Genomic DNA, 12,557 nt, shown 5'->3' with positions numbered 1-12,557 from the left:
TAATTATTTTGAGGCTGTTGAAGTGGTAACTGTTAAAAGTATGTTTTACATGTAATATTTCAGACTTGTCCAGCTCCTGTCTTCATTGTCCTCGCGCTGAGAGTTAAAGACACAGAAGCTGTTTGTGTGAGGAGTCACAGACCTGTGTGAGGATGAGGAGGAGGTGTTCTTCTGAAGAGTGGGACAGACGGTTTAAGGAGAGTAAACTTCAGAATAACATCAAGTTATCTTTATTTTTACTAAGACTAAAATAATGTGTGTGTTTTTTTAGATGTTGAAATCCAGAGACAAGATAACTTCATTCTTTTGAGACTGATGTGAGTTAAATTATTATTACTTTTTTTTTTTTAGAAAATTAATGTTTCTGTTGTGTCCTGCCTGTTAACTTCACATTTTGATGCAAAAACAATGTGATTTTATATATGTATGTATGTATATGTTAATATTTTATTGAAACCATTGATGTCCCTCTTTGCAGAACTCTAACTGCAGTTAAGGACACAGAAGTCTGCTTGTGTGAGGAGGTGGTTTTCTCAACTTCTTCTGAAGAGAGGGAAAGATCGTTTAAGGCAAGTAAACTTCATAATTTCATGTTATCAGTTGTTGTGTTTTACTAAGAGTAAAATAATGTTTGTTTTTTGTTTTTGTAGATGTTAAAAGCAAGAGACATGGGAGAGCATCATTCCTTTGAGATTTTATGTAAGTTATTTTTAGAAAATAAATTTTTCTGTTGTCTCCTGCCAGTTTACTTCACATTTTGATGCAACAACAGTGTGATTACGTGCTCATTTCATTAAGACCATTGATGTCTGTGTTTTTTATTGCAGAACTCAAACCAACTTTGGAGTTGTCTGATTTGGAGAGTCATTATTCTTGGTCTTCGCTCTTAGAGGTAAAGTTCACACAAAAAATCATTTACTTGCCCTCAAGTCATTCCAAACCTATAAGACTTTTGTCTGTCTTTACAACATAAATTAATATATTTTTAGTTTTCTCATAATATTTGTTAATCCATTTATAGTTTAGATAATCAGTATTTTCAAGCTTCATAAATATAGAGTTATTGTAGAAGTAAATTCTGATATTTATATATGAATACATCTTAAATTATATGATAGCAAACATGTATGTTCAAAATAAAATACTGGTCTCCCAGACCAGCAATGGAGGACACAAAAAGAGAATATTAAATATATTCATACGTTTTCCAAAAAATTAGCAGATTTTGTATGAGTCTGGAAAAACATGAGGAGAGTAAATTATAAACATTTTAATTATTTGGTGAACTAACGGTTTGAAGAGCAGCCCTCCATGTACATGAATATTGTGAGGTATGTGAATGTTATGTCTGTTTTAATGTTTCAGTAAAGAAGCTTTCTGAAAGCAATATTTATTCAAACAATATCGCATGTCCTCACACTAGTGCTGCCATTATAGCATTCTGGAGCGCTGTGGTGGACTGAGACATTAAACAACCGCACAAAGTGTTGAAACTTTAAAACCGATTATTTACCTATCCTTACGGATGTGAATACACCTCTACCTGAAAATGGATAGTTTAATTAAATGTTAAATTTTTTCAAATGTGTTTCTCTTAGGCCACTGATGAAGAACAGGCGGTGACTGGATGAATCCTGGTCAGAGAGGAGAATCTTCTTTCCCCTAAACAGCACTGGTTTTAAAGGAGGACGCTGCCCTGGATGATGTAGAAGATGTCAGATGCTGTGCAGATGGGGTTTCTTCATGATTACTTCAGTTATGCTAAAGAGATCGTGAAAATTGACTGTGATGCATGATCTGTATTCATGGACTTTGAAACAAACTGTAAGTGTATAATTTGTTAAAAAAAAAAAAGTTAAATGCTTTTTCTGTGTTGTTTAGTAGAAGAGTTTACACTCTGTCATTCATACACCTGCTCACATTCTTTCACACACACATACACACACATGCGTCTGTTAAGTGTTATAATATCAAAGTTAATGTTGTGATTTATTTGTGTACTGTCATGCCAGAATAGTTGGAAAAAAACCTAACTAATTGTAAATTTATTGTATGTGTTTTCGTATATTTTTATACAATATATACAATTGAACAAAGGCCAATTTGATCTTAAGTTATATTCATCAAATGTTCAATGCTTTATTTATGAACTCTGTAGCTGTTAATGCCATCCTTTTCTGCATTTCTTCTAACATGTTACTTTTTGACTTTTCTCTCGTTTTTAATAAATATTTTCCTTTTGGTAATTATTATTTGTGTGTAAAAGTGATATTTAAAATGAACAACATTTGTAGGTTTAATGCCTAACTCAATTTGGGTTAATTTTAACGTAGAAATGCATTGTTTCCCCACATGGCTGCACTCTGCGAGTTTATTTTCTGCCAGCAGGAGGCGCTAAGAGCGGGAGAGGTAGGTTTCTCCTGTAACGGCTGCAGAGCGGTACTGAGCTCACAAACGCTGCCTTATCAAGCACATTCGAAATGATATCGAACATTTTCTAAATACAGTAGTTTTCCTTCTGAAATACAGTGATAAAAAAACACCCGCTCTGTTTTTTTAAACCCTGCAATATAGTCATTTTGAACTATAAAAAAGGCAACCCAGCAGGCTGGGTTAAATATGATAACCCAACTGGTTGGGTTAAAACAACCCAGCGCTGGGTTCGTCCCTTTTTGACCCAGCGCTGGGTTGTCAAAATAACCCAAATTGGGTTGTTTTCAACCCAGCAGTTTTTAGAGTGTAAGGGGGCAAGGGAGATGTATTAAGTTTATTTAGCAGAGAATTGTTATTTTTCCATCTGGTTGACAAGTGGCCCTTGAAATCTGGTAGTGGGTTGGGTGCCAGTAGGCATCACCCACTGGGCACTGCTCTATTTGTCTTTCAGAGTGAAAATGCTCCACTGGATGCCTGGCATCAAGCCCACACTTCAGCAATGCTGTAATGTAATGTAATTCCAGCACCTATCACCCGTTTTATTCAGTAAGAGAGGTCAAGATACGTGACCTCTAGATAAAAATAATCTCCATATTTTTTCTTCTCCATGTAATGACACAAATGTGCATAGTCATAGAGAGAAATACTAAACACTTTGATGCTTTTAAATTAAAAGTTTTGAGGTAAAAGAGTCTGAATCAAGTCGTTGACCCCAGTCTATTTGAAAAGGTGGTCTGGAGTAAGTTTCATGTGAACGCCAGTATAGTGCACAGTTGGCATGAACACAATCTATTTTAACCTAGCTATTTAAGATCTATACTTTGAAAAATCTGATATTGTGACAGCCCTAGCAGGGACACTGATTATTATAGAATAATGCATTTATTACAGTTGCTTATCTCCGAAATACATTTTCTTCAGATAGCAAATATTAAAAGTAAACACAATAACTGAGTAATGAAAACAAAAACAAACAAACAAACAGAAACAATTTATATATAAAAGCAAGGGGTGTAATCAAACTCCGATTTGGACCAAGTTATTAAACCATGTGTTAAAACCTCCTAAGGTAAGCGGTCTATGGATTAGTCAAGGATACTAGAGAGATTTGAACCAGCTCTGGCATGTGATAGGTCTAGCGGTACTATGATGCTAGCATAGTGATCTGAAGTTGTTTTGAGACTCTAAGTAAATGAGCTCGGCCTCTCCAGAGCACGCATGAGCGGCAGAGCTGGCAATGGACCCATCGCTAAATTGCGTGTGCCGGATGGGCCGCAGCAGAAGGCCCAATTACACCAAATCCCCTCTTAATTAGCGGTTCTGTGGATATGCTAACTCACCATGCTTGAGCAGGAGGTATTCGAAAGGGATCTTGAATTATACTAGAAAGAGAAGCAAATTAAGGCAAGAAGGTGGTGTAAGGGTCATGCAATCAGGGTCAGTGACTGTATTTGTGCAGTCCGTGCGAGAGCTATTTTGAGCTGAGTTAGCATCCCATACCTTCACTTAAGTTTCTATGGCACCCCGCAGTAAACAATCACTGGCACAGAGCCCCAATAGATCCCCTCAGAGCTGGGGAGTGTTATTAAGTTTTCCATGTTGGCGGCTGTAGGGCGATGTAAAGTGGCACCTCGACCTGGTGAGTAATGATGTGTGCCAGGACTCAGGCAGGAGGGATGACAGCATGAGAGGCCTCGTTGGCAGCCACTGATGCAGTCATAGGATCATTCATCATCTCCTTAAACCAATCGACCAATCCCGCACCGCCATTCCTCTAATTATGTTAATCATTGTAGCATTGCGTTCATTGTGACATAAGGCTCAGTAGACACTGTAGCTCAGATTTGTCATTCAGAGATGAGAGTATGTGCAGAAGGTTTGACAGCTGCAGTTTGGCCTAACAAACAGTGCAAGTGTGACACTGACCCCCGAATGAAGCAACTGTGTAAATCACGGATAGGAAGCAGGAGCCTCATTGACTGTGCTGCCCTACAAAGGCAAAAGACCTTAACTCGCTAGAGTGTGAAACTGAGAAAAAAATGACTTTAAAGTTTTTTTACTTGTCCAGCCAAATTAATTATAGGTAGGACACTGGAAATTTAACAATAATGGAAATTATCTACATTAAAAAAATTGTGAGCTCAAACTTGATTTTTACCCCTATTTTGAAGTTAAAGAACTCTGCCTTTGCATTGTCGTGAGAAGTCACACCAAGGCAAAAGGCGATAACTTCCACATTATAAAATCTAGTGATCATAGGCTGTCTCATATAGGCTATTGTATGTAGTAATGTGACTGTATTATTATTATTATTATTATTTTTATCATAATAAGCAGACTAAAATTTAAACATGAGTGGATACTGTGGATACCAATTTATTTGCTATGCTTAGTAACGTAAAAGATAATAGATATAGCATAATTGCTTTTATATTGATTTGTATGAAATAGACTAACTTAAAAGACCGACTTGTGGATTGATGTCAATGCCAACAAATGGGAATAATGCTCAGAATGCTTGTGGATTAAACATGTCCAATGACGTTCATCACCATGGATTGAGTTTATCAGGTTAAAAGAAAAGGTAATATATGGTTTTCATTGCGAACTGTTAGTAGGCTACTGATTTTATGATTGATCATGGTATTCGAGTCCACATGCATCCAACTAGAAGTGACAGCCTGATTAATAATCTGCATTTAAAAAAAAAAAAAAAATAATTAAGGGTTAAAATAAAAAAAAATTAAAATTAAAGGTTTTTCATGATTACATATTGCTGCCAAGGTATCTAGTCTTTACAGTGCTCTGTTATATGGAGCTTTTTGGTAGATCGCAGACTATATAATTCGTTTGTCTGCACCATAATTAAAATGCGTCAGAAACAAAGGCAAACACTGTATAACACCAAACCGGCCTGCACGGTAACTTCATATTGATGCAATGCCAAGGCAGAAAGCCCAAACACAGTTTGAGCTTACCAAACAAAGTGAAAGAGTGGTAACTGGTGTTATACAGTGTTCAGCTTTGGTTTCTCCAGGGCTTTTCAAAGGTACGGTTAAGACTACACATTATTTCCTCTGAAAAACAACAAAATTGACTCAAGATACTTATACACCTAATAAAGGATGTCTTGTGTGTCCCATAAATATCAATAACCTAATTTTAAAAAAAAATCGAAGTTATGGTCTTTTTCCTTAGCACATAAAGTATTTACTTCAGGTCTAAAGAAAACTTTATTTATTTTACTTGGTTACACAATATTACTTTCAAATTAAAGTGCAACTTTCCTTGAAAATGGTATAAAAACCAGAGATGAATACAAATAGAACATTTCTAAAAACGTAGTACATGTATATTATTACCTTTTTATGAAGATTTTCTTTATTGTAAGCTGTCGTATAATCTTGAAAAACAGAGGAAAAAAAAAAAAAAAAAAAAAAACGAACAAAAATTAACTACGACCCATTACAGATAATAAAGGATATTCATGTGATGAACACATACAATAGCATGCTGACTAGCATTTATTTTGAGAGGACTGGTGTGGGAATTTGACCATTGTTTCAGAGAATAAACTATTCATACAGCTATAGATGAGTCTCTTAATAAATTTTGAGACAAAGCAGGCAGCACACTTCAAAGCAGCCTTTGGGGGGCCCACTTCCCCCTTATCAGAAATGGCTCCATTCCCGGAATCTCATTGTGAGTTTAAATCGCACTATGTATTAGGGGCTCGTTAATAACCAACTTAACGAGTCCACAGACCCATTAAAAGATCTTTAAGAGCATATTTGATCATAAATCTTCTTAACCTATATTTAATGGCGGGATTTCGAGGGAAATATTTTTATCAAGTTCTAATTAGATGTGCGATAACAAAGACTGCTGAACATGAGGGCAATGGGAAGGCTAGACAGGCCCATCTATTGAGGGAGGCCATGTTTGATAGGCTGGAGACTAATGAAGGAACAGAACTTATTCTGGGCTGGGAGATGGACGGCTGAGGAATGATACCCCAGATTGTGATTAGGCCCACAGGCACGTGCCTCTCATTAGTCTTACGCTTGACTTAAGTCTCCAAGAAACTTACAGTACAGACACATTTAGAAAATAATAGAAGAGCACATTTTTATTCATTGTTGCACAATGTGTATATTACTATAGGTCCCAATACTCTAGTAATGCCAAATGACTCCCTTAAGGAAGACTTAAATCCCCTAAAGGAAGACTTAAGTCTTAAATCCAGATTAATCCAGAAACAAAACTTTAGATGACACACCATTTATAGGTTTAGTGGCGTTTGCTATCATGCACACAAGCCAAGCAAGTTGTAAACCCCCTCTGCATTTTCCACAGGCTCCCTCTACGCAGGCCACGGGAATAAATCATTAATGGCTTTTTGGAAAAGAAGCTGTATGCAGTCTTTCATGCCCTGTCGCCAACCTGAAGTCCTTGGCTCCCTTTCAGAACGATTTTATTGCCCCGAAACTGCATGGCTTGAATCGTGTACCCATCAAAAGTAAAACATAGCTGTAAATCTGGTCTATGTCTATTCCCCTCCTAGTCCCCTCACCGCCACCCATCAAATATCCATACACAATTCATTTAGGGCAATTTAGCTGATGCTAAACAGAATCAAGGTGAACTTTCAATGGGCTCTCAGCTATGAGAGAGGAAGAGCAGAGAAATAGTGGCATAGCTTTGGGGGGTTTTAATCAACTGGCTCCTCAAGGCTAGTCATCCAGCCATGGAGCAGGGCACTTAGCAGATGAGATTTTGTGTCGCTATCCTAAGTGTGTGTTCTCTAATCCTTCAGCATAAAGTGTTTTGGTATTGTAAAATATGGCCACACAGGTGGAGAGAGCTGCCGGGCTACACAAGATTAGAGTTACGATTAAAAGCCTATGGGATCCGAGCTCCTCGACTGCCAGGCGCTAGCTGGAGCGCTAGTCACTGCGCAGTCTGCAGCTGGAGATAAGATGGAACTTTTGTTTGAAACCTGATGAGAGGCTTCCTAATGAAAGTGCTCGGCCAAAAATAACCTTTTTTTCTCTCTGTTAGTCAATCAAAAAACAGTGTGGTCGGGATGGTAAAAAAAAAAAAAAAAAGTCAGGGGAAAAGAGAAGTCATTTTGCATAATCAGTGAGCACCATCTGGAACAATTAAGGAAAATTCCACAGAACTCGGAGGATCAGTCATATTGGCTTATTAAAGATCCTAAATTATGGGAGCAATAAATCCGTGGAAAAATGAAGCGTACCCCGGCCTGTCATCACTATTTTAACTTCAAATACGCACAAATATTCGATAAGGCTGAAAAGAAGAGATTAATATATGCAAATTAAGTCAAGCATTTTAACCCCCCCCCCCCCCCCCCCCCAACAACTGTCTGCCATTTTTTCCCTGTCTCTTATTATGAGCCTTTATGTTTTATTCATACACCAGCTCACCTGTCATTTCATAAGCTCTAATATTATGGGGGTATTATTAAAGTGTGTAAAGTGGCGTCTTAATTGGAAAGCTCTCTTGCATTTTCCAATTATTTGGAGCAAATTAAAAGCAGATGCACATACTTTAATAAGAGGACTAATATCAGTTCCGGAAAATCAAAAATCATTGTCATGCGCTCTGATATTTGACAAACTTAAGGCTATACAGAAACGTCTCTGAATTTCTCTCTCTCTCTCTCTCTCTCTCTCTCTCTCTCTCCATTCACCTCTTAATTGATCTTCTTTTAATCTACCAAAGAATAATTGATCGCTGTTATATTATCTTCAATAAAAGCATTGTTGTCCTTTTCTCGATTATTGCAATAGATATGTTAATGTAAGTTACATAGGGGATATGAGTATCTGTTCCCTGTTTTTATAGACGAAAATGTCAATTTTTTTTTTTTTTTTTTTCAACCACACATAATATTCCCCTTTCTGTGACTAAGCATTAGTATTAATAATCCCCAAAAAACAATGCATTCAAATCCATCACCTCACAGATGTTGCAAGCGGACTCTTTTTCACACTGATTCCTTCGCTAATTAGGAAGTATTTCCTTCAAGCCATCAAGCTAAATGAAAAATACATGACACCAAAAATCTGCTCTGCTTCAAAGAGGCAGTGGATAAACAAAGCAAGAGGTTGAGAAGTCTAGAAATACTCAACTTGTTAAAATGAGCGTGGACTGTCAAGTGAATGAAGGTTGCCAAATATATGAGAATTAGTTTTTAATACTCTGCTAATAAGTGTCAAAGCACCCGGCACCTCAAATCCGTACATAATGTGACTGACGATGACAGATTTCCAGACATGTCGAGTCTCCTGCGCTGGGCTAGTCTTTCATGCGCTAGTCTTTTGTGTGTGTGTTTTGTTGGGAAATGACGGAAGGTTTAATCAAGAAAGCAGGCAATTCATCAATCCTGAAGGAGCTGGTGCTACGAGCCTGACAGAGCACACATGGTTTTAGCCCAGCTCGAACCTTGCCAACTGTCATCATCCTCGCACATACATATATGCACATGTGTGGTGCGCGGAGTCCCCAATGTTTAAGGTAAATCCATCTGTCTATTCGAAACCCCACACTTGCTTTTCAGGTTATAACTCAATTCAGGAAGAAATTCAATAAGTCTTTAATAATAATAATAATGATAATAATAATAATAAACCTACATGTATTTCAAGTAAAAATAGATTCATAATTAACTTATAGTATAATTACATCTTATTCAAGACAGCATTATACATTGTGGCATTGCAATTTTTGTACACATTCCCTCTCTACTATCTCCATCAATAAAATATCAAAATATCCACTGTATAAATAGACCACATACAGTTCCGCTGTTAAGTTTGCCTGTGAACACAGTTCCTGATGGTTACAAAGAAGTTGCTAAAGGAGGATCAATAGAACACTTTAATTGTGGTGACAGAGTGATGATTGGTGGCACAGCAGGTGTCTGCCTGTCAGTCAAATGGGATTACCATGGCGACAGGAAAGCAGCATGCATCATCCCTCATCCTGACAGAACTTTTCCTCTCTCTTTGGCTTCACTTGAGAACAAGTCAATCTGCAGTCACTTTAACCACGTCAAAGGCAAGTGGCAGAGTTTAACGAGTCAGTCACTTATTTTAACCACTGAAGCCTTGATATGAACAACATGCGTGTAATCACACAATTACAGTATGCATAAAATCTATACGTGACTTACTGAAGGCTCTTTAAGGCTGATAATACCAAAGAGGTATTATACAAAACAAACAAACATGATTTTTTTTTATTTTATTATTTTTTTTGTGCATGATTTAGCAAATCGAGTGAACACAATAGTAAATCGAGCGAACGCAATAGTAATCGTGTCCACGGTTTAGTAAATTGAAGGAATGATGGACATGCATATGTATACGAATGTATCTAAAAAAATAAAAAGCACTTAAGATATATTTATAACTGGTCAATTTTTCTAAATTCACTCGCTGTTAGCAGGTGTGACCAAATGTCAATTCTGGACCTGGATTCACCTCAGTAAAGTATGATTTCTTCCTTTATGCTACAGATTAGCTCATCCTAACCACATGGTGTCTCTCTCCAGCCAGAAAAATAGCACACAAGCATACCTTCACATCCCAATCTCAAGTTATCTTGGACCTGAAAGACATTGGGATGCCTCTAAAGTCAAGGTTGTCACAGAAGATTGTGTAGAAATGCTGTATACGTTTGCTACACTAGATAAAATGAATGTTGAACCTTTGAGATAATAGGTACAAGAGGACTGAACTGATTTGGTGTAGAAGTTGTAGATTTGGTGTTCATAGCCTGGCCTGACGGTGTTCTTTTTAGTAGAACTGGAGGCCGGAGACTCTGCAAATTGTCAAGGAAAGGGTTAACAATGCACAAAGACATTGGAAATATTTAATTGAAATGTTCAAATTAATTAATGTATTCAATAAAAAGATTCTGGAAGGAGATTTCACACATCAGTTTCATAGAAAACTTTCTGCTTTCTAGAATTTCAGCACTGTCTATTTGCCTGTGCAGAATTATGAAGGAATTATACAAATCAAGAAACAAGACAAACACGCCCCACAAAATCTGTCATGAACACAATTCACACAGTGCAATTCAAATTGTCTTCAAAGTGCCACATTGTGAACCACGAAGCAAACTGATGAGACTTGGCATACTTTACTGGGACTGTACAACACTGTGCTCCACAAATGAATCAGCTCTTTAAAGAGTTCTTTAAACACTTTAGAGTGTTGTAATATAAATATAATATAAATGTAACAGGAATCAATGATGTTAGGGATTGCACATCTCCATCTTTAACCACTGTAAGTCACAGACTTAATCTGATCATTAAACTCTTTTAATTTTTTTGTTTTCTTTCCCTGCTGTGGTTCATAGGAGGCTGTGACAGTATGTCATAGATTCGGTGGTAATAAGAAGAGGTTCCTAAGCCAGTATGGCATAACACACACACATAGCACAGGCATAGCACTACATTTATACTTTTATAAATGCATTTCACTATTATATATTTTATATTTGTACTATCATTATCTATTATTGTTATTAACATTATTATTAATAATACATTTTCATTAAATTTATGCATTTAGATGACTGACAAGAGGAACAAAAGCAATTTGTCAAAGAGCAAATTATAATATTAATAATAACTACTATTATTAGTTTTTTTGCACAAACATAAGAATCCTCTACTGGTCTCAAGTCAAACTGCTTGACCACACCAAAGTTTTGGGAAAGAGCAAAAATAGCATGTGTTGCACTCCATGGACAGTTTGAACTCGCTCTCCTCATCAATCAGGTGCTGGTGAATTACACTCTTTGACTCAATCAAAGGAATCAATAAATTCAGTGCCTTGCTGCCTGAGTCTCTCTGCATCAGGAGCGCTGCATAATTCTGCTTCAAACATGCTTTGAAGACCAAATGAGCATCTCCAACAGGTTACAGGATGCATCTGATGCATTAAAGTCAGACAGAGTCTTGTTTGGAAGAAGATTAGGAGTGACCTCCAAGGAGAGTGAAATGTCATTTAGCCTTGTGGAAGAATCTGAGTTTGAGAGTAAGTCAGGACGGTAAGTGCAGAAGTGGATGTTGGAAAAGCTTCTGAAATATGATCTCAATGCAAAGCAGGAGATGTCTTGATGGTGAAAATTGAGGAGGGGTACGTTTGGAATAAATAGATGAAATGGTTGAAGCACTCAATCCGGGCACGGATGCAAATGCAAATCTGGTTGGTTACTTTGGTGTAGAAGTCCCCAAACCAAAAACTGAATTAGCAAAACACAGTCATCGCTTCTCTCTCTTTTTTTTTTTTTTACACTCTGTCCACCAGAGATCTACTGTATATTCATCTGAATTAATGAATGAGAACTGTGGGTCAGCTCTAGTATTCAACTCGTGAGTAAACTGAAGACAGGTCTGCCGTGAGTGGCAATTCTGCATATCTATCAGGTGTGATGAGATAAATAAATGCAGTAATTTCTATCAGGGGCCATAAAACAAGCTCCCTGACAGCCTGTGGTATTTATGAACTGAAGCCTGCAACTCAGATTTATTTCTCACGATGGGGCCAACTTCTCTATGTTCATCTGCATCAGCATTTGCTCGTGTTCAATTCGGCCCAGTGGTGAATTTTTAAAAAGTTGGTATCAATCTTGTGGAACCGATTGCCACATTTAATGAAGACTCGCCTTCGTTCGCAAAGGTTGACTCGAATGCAGGGGAAAGAGAAAGCCAGGGACATGGCTCTACGCGCATCCAGACATTTCAAAAACAGCCATAAAACTGAAAGAAGACAGTCCAGAAGCTCTTTCGTCGAAACTTGCCTCAACTACCCCAGTCACTGGAGCAAGCCAAAACAACAGTGAATGATACCTAGTGATACAGAAAATGGAAATGAGATATATTCAGTGAAAAGCCTGTTTACGACACACAAATTCACCTGATAAGGTCAAAATAGAGATAAGAGTTGGTCTTTAGAAAATCAACCATCTTAAGATTATCTAATGTCTTTTAGATGTTTAAAATACAGGATTTAAATAGATCAACTCATTGTGCTAGTATCAAGCACCCAAAAACCCCTACAAAAAAATAAAAATAAAAA

At 37.2% G+C, this 12,557-nt stretch overlaps 1 long non-coding RNA gene across 1 annotated transcript; it reads left to right on the top strand.

Moving 5' to 3' along the window:
• Positions 1-488: 488 nt before the first annotated feature.
• LOC128018043 (uncharacterized) lies at positions 489-2,207 on the top strand. The gene is made up of 3 exons (XR_008184702.1): positions 489-699; positions 828-892; positions 1,599-2,207. It is a non-coding gene; the product is annotated as an uncharacterized LOC128018043 (long non-coding RNA).
• Positions 2,208-12,557: the final 10,350 nt, after the last annotated feature.

This window comes from Carassius gibelio, chromosome A8, assembly GCF_023724105.1.
Source record: "Carassius gibelio isolate Cgi1373 ecotype wild population from Czech Republic chromosome A8, carGib1.2-hapl.c, whole genome shotgun sequence".
NCBI classification, from domain to species: Eukaryota; Metazoa; Chordata; class Actinopteri; order Cypriniformes; family Cyprinidae; genus Carassius; species Carassius gibelio.
Note: the sequence above shows the minus strand (reverse complement) of the source record. Positions and strands in the feature narration are given on the sequence as shown.